The following is an 18089-nucleotide window of genomic DNA, read 5'->3' on the forward strand; positions in this document are numbered from 1 at the left end:
GCCTTCCCTGCTATCTCTCCCTTCCTTCCCCTTCTATTTTCCTATAGGGCAGGATGGATTTCTGTACCCCATTTCCTGTATTTCTTATTTCCCAGTTGCATGTGAAAACATTTTTTTTGAATGTGTGTTTTTAAAACTTTGGGTTCCAAATTTTCTCCCTTCCTCCCTCCCCACCCACCCTCATTGAAAAGGCAAGCTATACATGTGCAGTTATGCAAAACACTTCCAGAGTACACATGCCATGAAAAACTAACTCTATTTCCCTTAACCCTATCCCTCCCCCCCATTTATTCTATTCTTTATTTTGACCCTGTCCCTCCTCAGAAGTATTTGCTTCTGATTACCCCCTTTCCCAATCTGTCCTCTTCTCTATCATCCCCCTACTCTCTTGTCCCCTTTCCCTCCTATTTTCCTGTAGGCTAAGACAGATTTCTGTACCCAATTGAGTGTGTATGTTATTCCCTCCTTAAGTCAAATCCTATGACAATAAGATTCACTCATTCCCTCTCACCTTCCCCTGTTTCCCCTCCACTGTATGAGCCTTTTCTTTTGTTTTTTTGTGAGAAAATTTACCCCATTCTACCTTTCCCTTTCTCCTTCTTCTAGTACAATCCTCTCTCACCCATTAATTTTATTCTCCAGATATGACCCTTTCATCTTCAACTCAACCTGTGCCCTCTGTCTATCGATTGATCAATCTATCTATCTATCTATCTATCTATCTATCTATCTATACATATACATATATATATATATACATACATATAATTTTTCCCTCCAACTACCCTAATAAAGACAAACATCCCATGAGTTACAAATATCATCTTTCCATGCAAGAATGTAAACAGTTCAACCTTAATAAGTCTCTTATGATATCTCTTTCCTGTTTACTTCTTCCATGTTTCACTTGAGTCTTGTTTTTGAAAGTCAAATTTTATATTCAGCTCTGGTCTTTTCATCAAGAATGCTTGAAAGTCCCCTATTTCATTGAATGACCATTTTTACCCTGAAGGATTATACTCAGTTTTGCTGGGTAGGTGATTCTTGGTTGTAATCCTATCTCCTTTGCCCTCTGGAATGTCATACTCCATGCCCTCCGGACCCTTAATGTAGAAGCTGTTAAATCTTGTGTTATCCTGATTGTGTTTCCACAATACTTGAATTGTTTCTTTCTGGCTACCTGCAAAATTTTCCCCTCAACCTGGGAATTCTGGAATTTGGCTACAATATTCCTAGGACTTATCCTTTGGGGAAATCTTTCAGGAGGAGATTGGTGGATTCTTTAAATTTCTATTTTGCCCTCTAGTTCTAAAATATCAGGGCAGTTTTCCTTGATCATTTCTTGAAAGATGATGTCTAGGCTCTTTTTTTGATCAAGGCTTTCAGATAGTCCAATTATTTTTAAGTAGTCTCTCCTGGATCTATTTTTCAGGTCAGTTGTTTTTCCAATGAGATATTTCACATTGTTTTCTAATTTTTCATTCTTTTATATTTGTTTTACAGTGTCTTGATTTCTCATAAAGTCACTAGCTTCCAATTGCTCTATTTGAATTTTTAAGGAAGTATTATCTTCAGTAATCTTTTGGACTTCCTTTTCCATTTAGCCAATTTTGCTCTTTAGGGCATTCTTCTCTTCATTGACTTTTTGTACTTCTTTTGCCATTTGGGTTAAGCTATTTTTTATGGTGTTATTTTCTTCAGAACTTTTTTGGGTCTCCTTTAGCAAGCTGTTAACTTGCGTTTCATGATTTTCTTGCATCACTCTCATTTCTCTTCCCAGTTTTTCCTCTACTTTTCTTACTTGCTTCTCAAAATCCCTTTTGAGCTCTTCCAAGGTCTGGGACTGGTTCATATTTTTCTTGGAAGTTTTGGATGTAGGAGCTTTGACTTTGTTTCCTTCTTCTGGCTGTATGTTTTGATCTCCTTTGTCAAAAAAGTAAGATAATATAGTCTGACTCTTTTTGTGCTGCTTGCTCATGATCCCAACCAATTACTTGAGTTTTAAACTCTTTGTTAAGGTAACAGTCTGTTTCCAATGTGGAGAATGTACTGTCCCAAGCTTCGGGGGTTTGTACAGCTGTTTTCAGAGATACTTCTAGGGACCTGAAAAGTGTCAGTTATTCCAAGGTGCTATGATAAGGGGCGAGGTGTTTCTTCTCCACTGCCACAACAAGCTCCACCACACCAGCACTCCTCCTTGCCAGCACTCTTCTTCGCCCCAGGACTGCCCCTCAGAACTGTGACTCAGATCCAAGCACGGGCAAAGCAAGAGATTTCTGCCTCAGCCCTGGCAAAGAGATCCTTGCAGTCTGCCTCCGATCAGCCACTTGATTCCATCTCAGTCTGTAGGCTAGAAGCTCAGGATGCAGCTGCTGCCCTGAGGACATGCTCTGGACTTGTGGCTGAGACCTACCTTCTTCTCTCACCATAGTCACAGACTTTTCCCACTGACCTTCTAAGTTGTCTTTGGCATTTGCAGGTTGAGAAGTCTGGAAACCACCACAGCTGCCCTCGATTCAGTCCTCTGAGGCCTGCTCTAGGGTCGGTGTGGTCTGTGCACCCATGCTGAACTGTGCTCCTCTCCCAGCCCGGCGCGATATACCTTTCCAATCAGCCATGCAGGTTGTCTTGGGCTGGAAATTTGTTTTACTTTGTTTTTTTGTGGGTTCTGCTGCTTTAGAATTTGCTTAGAGCCATTTTTATAGGTATTTGGAGGGGTTTGGGGGAAGAGCTCTAGCAAGTCACTGCTTTCCCACCACCATCTTAGCTCTGCCCCCGATATATTTTTTAATATAAGGATAAGGGGATAAGAAGAAATATAGGATAAAGGTCTGGCCTTGAAGATAGGAAGGCCTATGTTCAAATCCTTCCTCTAATATATACTCTGTGTGACTATCTGAGAGAAAACCTTTCAATGCTCTAGATATATTAATGAAATTGTTTCAGCAAAGGTCATAACCTGCACTGGTAGAACGATTTTCCTACACTGGGAATTCCCTTTATGAATTAAATCATAGATCTAGTCCTTATCTATTCTTACAATTTTCAAAAGTTGGAGTGCTTTCATATGGAATATATTAGATTTTAGTTACCAGCTTTGAAGTTATGTTTTCCTCTATTCCCTTTAAACATTATTTAAACTAAATCTTTGAAGCTAAATTTGAGTTTCATAGTTCAGTTTATTTCATGCATATTTACAATAGCCCACTGGGTTACATTTTAAAACAGCTATCATTTTACTTATTAAAGAATTCAGTCCAATCAAAAAGGTACACTTGTCCATTCAATAATAATAACTTTAAGAGTCCTAGTGATGTGTCACCTTCTCTCATTAGATATTTAATTATCAATTCATATAAGAAGAAAGGAGTGAGATGAGGAAGGAAGAATAATGGAAGCAAATTTTGCTTCTTAAAACTTCATTAAAAATGTTGAAAGATTTTTAATTCAGCAAAAATAAAGTATTGAATAGCTTAGATATACAAGCAGGTTAATTCACGGGTCACAGCTCTTCAATCTGCCCTGAGCAACTTTGCTTTTCCTGTATTGTTACTCTGAGATGTTTCTGAAAACACCTTTTAGTAGAGTCTTAGAGGGAACACAAAATATAGTTGTACTTTTGGCCCTAAACAGGTTGTATTATATTTTATTGACTGGACATGTGGACAAACCATCTGAAAGTTTGGATGGAAAGGTGAAGAATTAATCACAGTTATGCATACTATGGCTTAGCAATATTAGGTTCATGTAGACATTATCTTTGGACTTAGTTTCCATATATACATCCAATCAATTTAATGCTTTATAGATTGTCAGTCCTATTTAAAGAAACTGTGCAAGAAATTCAATTGATTCATGCTTTTATGCCAGGTTTTTTCTCACTCTGTTGGAGGGAGGGAAAGTGAGAGAAAGATTTCTTCATACATTAATTAAATGAATGGATTTTTTTAAAAAGGCTTTTATTAAGCATTCACTATGTGTTAATCACTGTGATAAGCACTGGAAATAGCAGACATAAAAATGAAAATAGGCTCTTCCTTCAAATAGCTTACATTCTAATAGGATGAGACAATACACATGAGAAGGGAGTGGCTTTTTGAATGAGACAGTTACAGAAACACATTGGAGCCACAGGGGAATAAACTGACACATACCATTTCCAGTAGCAAAGATGTAGAAAGCAGAGTTGGAGATAGGAATGGCTGGTGAGTAAAAGTAAAACATGGCTGGAATCAGTCTATATATAGTGGGTCACATGAACTATCACCAATAAGGACAAGTAAGGTCCTAACATGGGAGTACCAGGGCTGAAAAAGGCTAAGTACTCTAGTGCATGTATCTGGTCTAAGCAATAAGGTGGTTAGAAAGAAATTGGCCAGGATAATTTGAAACCATTGGAAGTTGATGAGTAAGGAAGTGACATGACAAGAGATGCTTAATAATAATCTGGGAAATTAAAATGAAGACCCATGCTAGCACAGCAAGATTGAGACCAAAAAGAATGAGATAGATAAGAGAAATAAGACCCATGAGACACAATAACTGTTGAAATATGGGCTGAGAGAGCAGATTAAATATGATTCCAAGATTATGAATCTAGGTAATTGTAAAGATGGTGTTCATTGAACAATTTACTGGTAGACAACTGAGAAAAAGCCTTGTAAGAGGCTTTTAAAGAAAGCAGATGATTGCTGGAAAAAATGTACTGAGGAGGAAGGGTGTTATTATTAGAACAAGGTCATAGCAAAAAGAATTGTCCTGAACAAAGAATATACTTAACCCAATAGGATAGGGAAGATGATTCATGATAGTGGTTGAGAATTCTCAGAATTTTTGATGAGTAACTAAAGTAATAAGTGGCTGTCATATCACCCTAATTTTCTTAGTAAATTAAGAATTTAAGAAATGGATAGTAAGAATGGGAATTCTGGGTGGGAGGTGACTGGGAACTAAAAGAGGAAAATATGTGGAACAGTCAATGTAAATACATATTTGATTCATCTATCAGGCTTTCCTTTCGTTCTAATTTTCTGGTTTTTAGTAAAAGATCATTAAGTCCTTTTTCTTGTTCCTTATATTAATAAAGCTTTTTCTTCCTCAATATGAGTTATATAATGTTCTGGAAGTTCTTCCAGAAGAACTCTTCCAGAAGAATTTTCCATATTCATTATTTATGGAAGGCAGTGTTGCACAGTGGACAGAGATCTGGCCTTAGGGTCAAGAAGACATGAGTTCTAGTTATTCCTTTAACATTTAAATATTGGCTGTGACTGTGGCAAATTACTTGACCTCTCACTGCTCCAGATACCTCCCTGAGACTCTGAGTTAAAAAGAAGCTTCCAACCTGTACTGTTAGAGGGAGTTTCTTCATCTGAAAATTAATTATCTTATTGAAATCATAGGTCCAGGTGCTATTTGTTCTCCTTAGTAGGAACTGTTGAAAAAGGTCTACACCCTGAAAGAAAGCATTTCTTCAATGATTAATAAATTTTCCTTCATTATGAATTCTCTCAGGTTAACTAAGCTGTTTTCTCAGGTAGAAAACCTTCCCACATTTATGACATTCATAAGGCTATTCACCAACATTATAACTATAGTTTGTGCAATATACTGGACTAATTCTTGGGGACAGATACAAAAACAAATAACATATGGTCCAATTGAAAGAACACTGATTCTGGAGTAAGCTAAAATTATGTTTGGATTATCTTACCTAGGTGACCTTGGGCAAGTCACTTAGCCACATGAACCTCAGTTCCCTTAGCTGTAGAATACAGGGATTGGATCAAAATCAGTGATTGTTGATGTGGGTTAAATGAGCTTTTATTTAAATTTTGTTATCTATGTTTCAATATACCTGATTTCTTTTTTAATGGTGTATATTTTATTTTATGTCTTTAAATGTTATTCTTGGAAGGGGTCAAGAGGGCTCATCCAACTGCCCAAGGGGACCATAACACCAAAAAAATATAAACCCTTGGACTGGATACTCTCTGAAACTTGCTCTTTTTCTACAACTATGGTCTCATAACAGCTGCCTTCAGGGATTGTATAATTTCCTTGGGGAGATTATCTGTTATATGGATAACATAATATAAATGAGAAAGTATAGTTCAGGGGAAAGAGAACAATTCTTAAAATCAGAAAACTGTGGTTGAAGATCTGATTCTGACTCTAAGTTGTCTAGCCAGGAATCATAAAGAGCTCATTTCTAGAAATATATCCATTAAAGATGCTGAGCCTTGGGGCATCAAAGAAAATAAGGAATCTAGCTTTGGGGAAGCCAAAGATTTACATCCCTTATGGGATGGCTTTGAGTTGTGCCTTTTTCTCTATCATCTTGGATGAATTTAGTGTTGACCTCGCTGAAACAATTGAACAACAGTCACCTGCTGACATATCTCCAGATAGAGCTCCTTCTGAAGTACATACAGTACATATCCAAGGTTTGAAATCGCTCACTATAAAAGCTAATATCACTGCCCTACACTAATTCTGTGCTTAGTAATTACAAAACTATGGAGGATGAGAGTCCATGTCAACTGTTTATTGCCCCATGCAAACACGCCCCTCATACTTACTTTATCAAAGACCTACTGAGGCCAAAATACTTACCCTCCTGATTTTCCCCATAATCCACCCTAATCCACCTAAACCTCAACTTTCCCATCACATTGTCACTCAGAGACCACTATTTTATTACAGGTAAATTATCCTCAATCCTAGATCTATTTGCTTCACATTTTTTTTCTATTTCATTGCAATAATATAAACCTGGACCCCTCTAGATGGTAGCAAGACACAGTCTACCCATTCCAGTACTGATGCAGTAGGGCAAAAGGAATTAGTCTACTCTCTTTGCTCTCCATTGCTATTTATGAACTATTATTTTGTTACCATCACCAAGCATTCTCTCCTTCTTTGAGGTCCATTTCATATAATGAGTATTGTGCATTTATGCATGCATGTATACATATGTATATTATATAATATATACATACATTTTTACATGTATGCCCATATATACACATGCATGTGTATATAAACATATGTATGTTCACAAATATGCACTGTCTCACATATACATACGTAGATTTCTATAAGTGAACATTTCATACACACGAATATTCATTAATAAATATATATGCATATATATGTATGTATAGAATATACATATAGGCATCCAGGTCATGTAATAGATAGAACACCAGATCTGAAATCAGGAAGAACTGAGTTCAAATCTATTGTCAGACATTTAATCTCTGTGTGATTCTGGGCAAATCACTTAGCCTCTCTGCCTTAGCATCCTCAAATATAAAAGCAGATTATAACAACACCTATCTGTGTTGTTGTAAGGCTCAAATAAGACAGTATTTGTAAGGAGCTTATCACAATGTCTCATAGATAGTAGGTGCCTAATAAATGCTTGTTCCCTTCTTTTGTACATACATGTTTATATTCACATGCATATATGTATATGCATGTGTGGAGGCAACTAGGTGGCTCAATGGTTAGAATGCTAGAGCTCTGGAGTCAGTTAAAATCCAGCCTCAGACACTTTCTAGCTATGTGGCCCTGGGCAAGTCACTTAACCTCTGTTTTCCTTAATCAATGAGAGAAAGAAATGGCAAACCATTCTGGTACCTTTGTCAAGAAAACCCCATGGACAGCATTGGTATACTATGGTCCACAAGGTCACAAAAAATCAGACTTGACTGAATGACTGAAAAACAACAGATATGTATATATACATGCATATGCATAAATGTATCACCAGGCCTGATCCTTCTGACAGTACCATTTCTTTAAAAGTTCTATTGTCCTTGTTTAATCATTTCAATTGTGTCAGATTCTTTATGACCCCACTTACAATTTTCTTGACAAAGCTAGTGAGCAGTTTGCCAGTTTTCTCTTTAGCAAATTTTGCAGATTAGGAAACTGAGGCAAACAAGGTTAGGTTGACTTGACTAGAGTCACACACTACTAAAAGTCTGGGAACAGATTTGAACTCATGAAGATAAGTCTTCCTGACTCTCAGTCTATTACTCTATCCAATGTACCACCTATACTTCTATTTTTGATCACTTCCCTAGAATCACTACCATTGAGAATCTTTCTCTTTGCCCTAACCCTTGGCTTCATACAACAAGACTTAAATTAAGATAATGATGTTCCCTCAAATCCCTTAGTTCTTCAGTTCAACAACTTCCTGCACTACAATAACTACATATTCTTTCTACCACAATCATCCATTAAGATGTCCATGTTCTTGATCGCACTAACATACATAATTGTGCTACAATGATCCATTCCCAAAATTCCTCTCTAACCATAACCTCCTATCTTCCATGTAGGTGTAACTCCAAACATTCTTTTCTCTCTTCATGTTTCCTGTAACTCATCTTACCTTCTGCCTCTTAGCAGGGTTCTTTGCCATCTATTTTACTGATAAAAGAGAACTTCATTTATCTTCCCCCATTCTATACCCCAAATTCTTCTACATCATATCTCATTTTCTCACATGTCTCCAAAGGTGAGGTGGCTGGGTTTTTTTTCCTACTATGGCTAATTCTTCTACTTGTCTTCTTTATTAATTCCCCTCATATATTTTGTGGTCATGCTACTTTAGTCATTACCCATCTTTCCTCAGAAATCTCTCCTCAGGCACTGGCTCCTTCTCTACTACCTACACACAAACCTAGACTTCCTCCATTATAAAAATATTTTCACTTGATCCTGCCATAACAACAAACTATCACAGATAATCTCTTATATAGTGATGTTTATTCTTTCTATTTCCATTTCAACCAACTCACTATTTACTACCTTGTAATTTGACTTCTCACCATATTACTCAGCTATCTCAAAAGCTGCCAATTTCTAACATGGCTTTCTTTTTAGTCATAAAACTCCATCTCTTTCCTATTGATTGTTCTCCCTCCTCTATGCCCTCTTTGTCTTAAAATTCGATGATTTTTTCACACACACACACACACATATATATGTATGTATACACACACACACACACACACACACACACATATATATATATATGTATATACATACGTACACACATATGTATTTCTTCTCCACACTTGAAAGCAGCCAGGGCAAAAGGAATGACAAAAATGGCAGAGAAAGGGCCTTCTATATGCTTTTGCATTAGAACTCAGTAGTATTTCCATCATTAGGTCTTTCAGTTCTGAAACTAATAAGAAAATTTCTCACTATAAAAATCACTAGGCCCTTAATAACTTCAAAGAAAAACTTCAAACTTAATAACTTCATGATGGAAATGGCAAGATTCCAAATTTTCATGTGTTGCAAGGAAACCATTATAGAATAATTCATGTGCTCTAAGGACATTGGGAAGTCTCCTACTGCAATAGAATTACAAATGTAGAGCTGAGAAGGGCTTAAGCTAGTTACTCAAATTATGTCATTTTATAAATGAGAATACTTCTGGCTAGGGAGTTCAAATGATTTGCCCTAGGTTGTACCTTGTAGGGGGCACCCAGATGGCTTGTGGATAAAGCTCTGGGCCTGGAGACAGGAAGATGTAAGTTCAAATCTGGTCTTAGACACATAGTAGCTGTGTGACCCTGGGCAAGTCACCTGCATTCTAATATCTTTGTTAAGGAAACCCCAAGGATGGTATGGCCATGAAAAGTCAGACATGATTCACCAACAACAACAAAGGTTGTAACCTATAGGATGATTATGAACAGCATAACTTTATAAAACAAATAAGCAAAAAACAGTGGATGTGAAAACTACTCTGGGAATGAAACTCTACTAAGCTTATCTAATAATCTAGAAGGAACTGAACTCTATCTTCATGAAATTATATTTCTCACACCAGTAATAAAAAAAAAATCAAGTTTATGAACTTGAAATCTTAGAATGTGAGGGTAGTAATAATTCTTTACTACTAAGGAACTATGATGGATGTTGAAAAGAAAAAAAGCAATAAATTCATTTTCAAAGGTAAACCTCAAATCCTCAGATATTTACAATATAAACACTATTATCCCATTATCCCTATTAAACATTCACTTTCTGTGAATTAATTTGTTATTTCATTTGCTTAGAAAAGCTTAACTGTTCCCTCAAATTAAAAGAAAAATATTTTCCAAGATACTTTGTCTCTGAGTTCTTGACCCATCGCACTTATCCACTTTAAAGTTAAACTTATTAAAACATGTAACTTTTTCTCCACTTCTGTACCTTCAACCCACTGCAATCTTGTTTATTCTTAGTAGCCTACTTCAATCACTATCAAAAGTCACAGTTACTTCCTTACCCTGAATAACTGGCTTTTTCTTTAGAACAGTGGTAATTATTGGCATTTATTGATAGAAAGAGAGGTCATTGGTAGGCAGGTACAAGATAAAAATTAAAGACATGAAAGAAAGTCATACTTCTATTTTTTTTTCTCAAATATGATGTCCATAATGAATCACAGAACTTTAGAATTAAAAGGGAACTCTCTGATCATCTTGTGAAACTCATCCTAAGTAAATTCAAAATGTAACATACCCTGAAAATGGATAATCAGGCATCCAATTAGCAAAAACCAATCAGCTCTTTATATCCATATTTCAGGATACTTATATTCAAGACTTAGAGTAGATGCCATATCCCATAAAAGGAGAACTTTTCTGATATGACACTAGTAGTAATGCTTTCAAACACTACCTTGGATCTGTGTACATTTTGCAATCCTCCAATGCAATATAAGCTATTTCATGGCAGTGACTATTTGACATGTCTTTCTCTATCTACTACTTCATAAAGTGTTTTGTGCATTGTAAGTGGTCAGTGAAATACTCATTGTTCTGAAGTTGTTGAGCCCTAGGCAAATTACATCACCTTTCAGAGTCTCCATTTCTACATCTATAAAATGGTGCAACCAATACTTAAATTTCTTTTTTAATTAATTAATTGATTTTTAGTTTTTAACGTTCACTTCCACAGGATTTTAAGTTCCAAATATTCTCCCCATATCTCTCCTCCCCCACCCCAAGAGAGTGAATATTCTAAATACCCCTTCCCCCAATCTGCTCTCCCTTCAATGTCCCTCCTTCTGTTATCCCCTTTTCCTTCTATTTTCCTATAGGTCAGGGTAGATTTCTCTACCTCTTTGCCTGCATATCTTATTGCCCAGTTGCATGTAAAACAATTTTTAACATTTGTTTTTAAAACTTTGAGCTCCAAATTATCTCCCTCCCTCCCTTTCCACCTACCCTCATTGAGAAGGCAAGCAATTCAATATAGGTTATACATGTGTAGTCATGCAAAACACTTCCATAATAGTCATGTTGTGAAATAGTAACTGTATTTCCCTCCATCTTATACCAACCCCCCATTTATTCTATTCTCTCCTTTGATGCTGTCCCTCCTCGAAAGTGGTTGCTTCTGATTACCCCCTTCATCAATCTGCTCTTTATTCTATCATCACCCCTCTCTTACCCCTTCCCCCCTATTTTCTAATAGTGTATTTCCACACCCAATTGAGTGTTTATGTCATTCCCTTCTTAAGACAAATCCAATGAGAGTAAGCTTCATTCATTGCCTCTCACCTCCCCCATCTTTCCCTCCACTGTACAAGCTTTTTTTTGCTTCTTTTATGTGAAATAATTTACCCCACTCTACCTCTTCCTTTGTCCTTCTCCCAGTATAATCTTCTTTCACCCCTTAATTTTATTTTTAGATACCATCTCTTCATATTAAATTGATTCTGTCCCCTCTGTCTATACATACATACGTGTGTGTGTATGTATGTATTCCCTCCCACTACCATAATATTGAGAAAGGTCTCATGAGTTACAAATATCATCTTTCCATGTAGAAATGTAAACATTTCAACTTTAATAAGTCCCTTATGATTTCTCTTTCCTGTTTACCTTTTCACGCTTCTCTTGAGTTTTCTATTTGAAAGTCAAATCTTTTATTCATCTCTGGTCTTTCCATCAAGAATGCTTAAAAGTTCTCTATTTCATTGAATTTCCATTTTTCCCCTGTAGAATTTTACTCAGTTTTGCTTGGTAGATGATTCTTGATTTTAATCCTACCTCCTTCAAACTCCAGAATATCACATTCCAAGCCCTCTGGTACCTTAACGTAGAAGCTGCTAAATCTTGTGTTGTCCTGATTGTGTTTCCACAATACTTGAATTGTTTCATTCTGGCTGCTTGCAATATTTTCTCCTTACTGGGAACTCTGGAATTTGACTGTAATATTCCTAGGAGTTTTCCTTTGGAGATCTCTTTCAGGAGGTGATCTATGGATTCTTTCAATTTCTACTTTACCTTTTGGTTTTAGAATATCAGGGCAGTTTTCCTCGATGATTTCTTGAGAGATGATGTCTAGGTTCTTCTGTATTATACTTTTCAGGTAGTCCAATAATTTTTAAATTATCTCTCTTGGATCTATTTTCTAGGTCAGTTGTTTTTCCAATGAGCTATTTCACATTTTCTTCTTTTTTTTTCACTCTTTTGGTTTTATTTTATAGTTTCTTGATTTCTCATAGAGTCATTAGCTTCCATTTGCTATATTCTAATTTTTAAAAAAATTATTTTCTTCAGTGAGTTTTGGACCTCCTTTTCCATTTGGCCAATTCTGCTTTTTAATCCATTCTCCTCATTAGCTTTTTGGGCCTTTTTTGCCATTTGGTTTAGGCTGTTTTTTTAGGTATTATTTTCTTCAGTATTTGGGTCTCCTTTAGCAAGGTGTTGACTTGTTTTTCATGATTTTCTTGCATCACTCTAATTTCTCTTCCCAGTTTCTCCTCTGCTTTTCTTACTTGATTCTCAAATTCTTTTTGAGCTCTCTCATGGCCTGGGACCGATCCGTCTTTTTCTTTGAGGCTTTGGATGTAGGAACTTTGGCTTTATTGTCTTGTCATTGTATGTTTTGATCTTCTTTGTCACCAAAGATTCTATAGTCTGAGGGTCTGAGGGTCTTTTTTTTTGCCTGTTTGCACATGTTCCCAGCCAATTACTTGCATTTTAAACTCTTTGTTAAGGCAGGGGTCTGCTTCCAGTGTGGAGAATGTACTGTCCCAAGCTTCAGGCATTTTGTGCAATTGTTTTCAGATATACTTAAGGGACCTGTAAATTTTCAGTTCTTCTAAGGTGGTATGATCAAAGAAGTGTTTACTCCTTTCCTGGCCTGTAATATGTTCTGTGAGTGACCATAAGCACTCTCTTCTGCTTTGGAACTGTGGGGAGGATTCTCTCTCCACTTCAGTCACAAGCTCTGCCATGTCAGGGCTCCTCCTCATCCCAAAACTGCCACCCAGGACTGCGACCCAGATCCAAGCACTGGCAAAGCAAGAGAAACCTGCATCAGCACCAGTAAAGAGATCCCTGCAATCCCTGTCTGATCAGCTGCTTGTTCCCCACACTGTCTGTGGACTGAGAGCTGCAGAAGCAAAGGCTCCCACTGTGGCTGCTGCCCCAGGGCTGTGCTAGGGCCAGGGCTGGACAGAGCTCCTCTCTCACCCAGCTCAGACAGGCTTTTCCCATTGACCTTCCAAGTTGCCTTTGGCATTTGTGAGTTGAGAAGTCTGGATGCTAGCACAGCTGCCTGTGACTCAGTCCCATGAGGCCTGTTCTGAGTTTGCTCTGGTCCCTTCTTTGCCTACACCATCCACACTGAGCTGTGCTACTCTCCCAGCCTGGTGCAACAAACCTTTTTTTTTTAATCAATCATCCAGGTTGTCTTGGGCTGGAAATTTGTTTTACTCTGTCTTTGTATGGATTCTACTGCTCTAGAATTTGTTTAGAGTCATTTTTACAGGTATTTGGAAGAGTTTTGGGAGAGAGCTCAAGCAAGTTGTTGCCTTTACTCTGCCCTCTTGACTTTCCTTCACAATATTTAAATTTCATAACTCACAGGTTTGTTGTGAAGTCATGACTTGAACACTTTAAAAGTCACATTTTTTTTAAATTGATATGATATGCATATCAGAGGAGAAAAAATGTTCTCTAATCAAAAGAGAGAGTACACTTCTAGATGGGAGGATTACAGAATACTTCATGTCTCATCATTCATAGCAACTAAAAATTCAACCTAGTTTAATTTAGTACTTAGTATTAGTATTTATTATTTAGACATTTCTCTTTTTTCCATTTCTCCAATTCTTTGCTTAATAATTCTTTAGTATTTTGCAAAATCATGGGCTTGCCATATAATAAATGAAGTCAGGAATATGAAGTCTATATCATTTCATTGGTTAAACTATATCTTTCAGGGAGAAGATCTGTGAGTTCTTTAATTGATAGTTTCAATTTTGTGGTTTGTAGAATTATGATGGTATCCATCATATATACTGTACCCTTTGCTATGTGGCAGAATCTCAACATGGCAGAATGATTAAAGAATGTATGTCTTTGGGATATTTAACTCCCAACATTATAGGTAGGTCAGGAAGTTCATACTAACATTGGCTGTAGTGCATTTGTTAGGTGATTAAAAAGGCAACTCTCTGATATGATCTATCAAATAGCTTTCAAATAACCATATTCCCTTTCTTTCTTTATGTCACACTATATTAAGGCACCTCCTGAGGGAAGGTTAGCTAAAATGCATTAAGTTATTAAGCATGCTATACAGTTCTATATTAAGACTATCCCACTTTCTTCATACAGTAAATGACTTATGGACACATGATGCAAGGGCACATTCTCCTGCTCAAGGGATCCATCTCTGTATCTGCATGGACCAGGTCCCTGGACCAATGGAAGAAATTCAGTCTCTTCTTCTACTATCTGACTCATTGTGCCCCCATCCTGAAGTCTCAAGGAACATCTCTTAAGTTTTAGGTTTGATTCATCTCTCTTGTCTTCCAAGAAGAGGTAAACAGGGGCTGTTTTAGAAAGGTACCAAACTTACAGGTTTAGGATGGCTATTTACTTCCTGTTAGATAGCTAAGTAGTATAACAGATAAAATATTGGACTTTGAGTCAAGTCTTAGAAGACTTAAGGTTGATTCCTGCCTCAAAGACTTTTACTTGTTTGACATTAAGCAAATCACTTAAATTCTGTATGACTCAGTTTTCTCATTTGTAGAATGAGGATAATAGTAGCACCTACCTTCCATGATTATTATAAAACTAAAATGTCATGATATTTGTAAAGTGCGTTGCAAACCTTAACATAGTAGATAATTATTATTTCCTTCACTACAAAAGAAATGTTTAATTTGTTACTTATAGCAAACACATAAAACATGATACAATAACTTTTCACTTGTATTGTGTTCTTCCCAAATGTTGATACTTAACACATAAAACCATGAAAGGATTTATGGGACTACTTAACAGGCATTATACCTTTACATTCTGCATTTTTCTCTGTTGTCCTAGAAAATCAATTAAACTCCATATCTTCTGGAAAATTAAGACATGGTTCATTTTCCTCTTGGTGGTTATTTCTTCTCTACTCCATGAAGCAATCTAACTGTAAGAAACTTTAAGACACAATTTCCACTGGTGAAAAGGTACATAGAATGGAGGTTTAAGTCTAAAAATATCCATTTCAGGGTTTCTTCTTGACCACTTGTGGTCAGAAAAATGACAACAACAACAACAAAGAGATTTCAGAGCCTTGACATACTGTTCCATCCTCATCTACTGTTATGTGTCAGCTACCACTATGACTAGTCCAGGAATGGGAGGATAGGCAGAGAGGAAAAGTCACTTAGCAGCCAACCCAATTAAAGTCTGAAGGAAACCTTGGAGAATGACAATATAATCAACAAATGGAAAAGAGAAAGTAGAACACCACTATCGTGGTAGTCTCTCCCTTTAGAGTCCACTTAGTGAGATACTCATGATGTTCAGTGGCCAAACTTCTTAGACACAGCCCCCATCCAACTCCTATAATATGAGGTTGGAGAGACAAATGTGGTACAACCAAAAGACTCTGATTATACACATCTTTTTATCAAGGGTTCCACTGATCAGGGCCAGGGCACAATATTCCCCAAATGGACCAAAGGCACATTTGGCCCTGAAAGAAGTCCAGAATATTCCCCAAAAAGTTTGGCTTTTGTTATGGGATGTTTAACAATAATACAACCAAACCAAACATTTCTTCTCGCTTACAGAAATCTAGGCAAATGAGGGAATTTAGACTCAGTTGATATCTATAGCTAATAAGCCACAGAACTGTAACTCAAACTTATCTTCTGGCCCTCATCCTTACTTCCTTCTGCCTCTGTAATGACAAATTAAGTAAAACCGAAAAAATTGCTTTTCCCATCCCAAACAAACATATAGAGAAACAAACAAACAAAATAACTGGCTCTGGAGGAGAATTAGCTTTAGTATATTTGGCTACTTTAGCAGCTAATTTAGATTGCAGAATAATCAATCTAATTGATTGTCCCATTTAAGGTAGCCAAGAAAGCCAAATGGACAGGAAAAAAAAGTTAATTGGGTGGCCATTTTGTAGGCATATTGCTAATGATTAATTCTATTGATTTTACTTCAGTAAGTAAGCAATCAAGGTTGAAATAGATAACACCAACTCAAATAGTGCAATACTACTGAGACAAAAAGTCATAGTGAGAAAGTGAAAAATCAACCAAACAGTAATCATTTTAGTGTCTAATAGGTATTCTGAATTATCAGAGATAAAATGCACTAAATATAACCAGAAATTATTTTTCAACTAGGAGTAATTATATACACACATATACACATGTGTTTATGAATGTATACATGCACATATTTACATGTGTATTTGCATATATGTATATATATATATATACACACATGCCCATGTCTATAAATATATGTATGTGTGTATACATATATACATATGATATAGAAGTAGATATGGATATGGATATAGATATATCACAGAATCCATGCTTTAAAGTTTAGAAACTTCAGTCATAGCAGAATCCCTGAAGTTGTAACTCAAGACCTGTTTAATACTCTTTTAATCACTGTTTTACTAAATTTTTCTATCTAATTTCCCAGTCTTCAGGAGATTAGAAGCTACTGATACTATTAGAAATAGGGAAAGGTTGTTAGTAGTGTTCAATCCACCACCAACAAACAGCTAAATGTTGTTGTTCAATTATTATTCAGTCATGTACGACTCATTCTAACCTCATCTGGGTTCTTTGCAAAGATACTGAAGTGGTTTGGCATTTCCTTCTTCAGCTCATTTTTTCAGATAAGGAAACTGAGGCATGAAGGTTTAAGTGAATTGCCTGGAGTCATACAGCTTGTAAGTGTAAAAACATCTTTGAATTCAAGAAGATGAGTCTGAGTCTTCCTTACTCCAGACCCCACACTCTATCCAGTGTGCCACCTAGCTATCCCAAAAGTTAAACAGGAAGGGAAAATTAAAAAAAAAAACTAGGTAAATCAAACATGAAAACACAAGAAGTGTAGAAGATGCTAGCATCTTATCTACAGGGAACAATGTCATTAGAAAGGTTTGTACTGTTGAAATGCAGACAGAAAGTTCTAGATAGAAGAGTAAGAACATGAAATGTCCCAATTATGGAAAAGATGCCAATACTAAAAAGGTCCCATTCAGGTACATACAAGAAAGCGATACATTCTGAAATCTCCAACCCATATTCTACCCCAAATATGCTTGAGAGACTTTCATTATTTCCCCTTTAGAAGTCACAAATCACGGATAGAATAGAAATCTCCATTACTTTGTGGGTAATGGTAGGGACTAGAGTCATAGATATTTGAAGATTGTTATAGGTTTTTTCAATGACATGAGGAGCCTTGAATAAATACAAGCATCAAATAGTGAACTGAGTACATGGTAAGAAAGTTAAGTAAAGATGTCTCCTGCAACTTTAAAGTTGTCATGGTAAAAATTGCCAAGGAGAGTTTTAATTTTTGTAATTTATTATTTGTTTTAATATTTTTCTTTTTAAATTTTGAGTCCCAAATTCTCTCCTTCCCTCCCATGCCCATCCTTACATGCTGAGAAGGCAAACAATAAGATATCAATTATACATGTGAAATCATGCAAAACATATTTCCATATTAACAATATTTTGAAAAAAGCAAGAAAAATAAAGTGAGAAAATTATACCTCAATCT

The sequence above is a fragment of the Vombatus ursinus genome, unplaced genomic scaffold (genome assembly GCF_900497805.2).
Source record: "Vombatus ursinus unplaced genomic scaffold, bare-nosed wombat genome assembly UNPS02014807.1, whole genome shotgun sequence".
In the NCBI taxonomy this organism is placed as follows: domain Eukaryota; kingdom Metazoa; phylum Chordata; class Mammalia; order Diprotodontia; family Vombatidae; genus Vombatus; species Vombatus ursinus.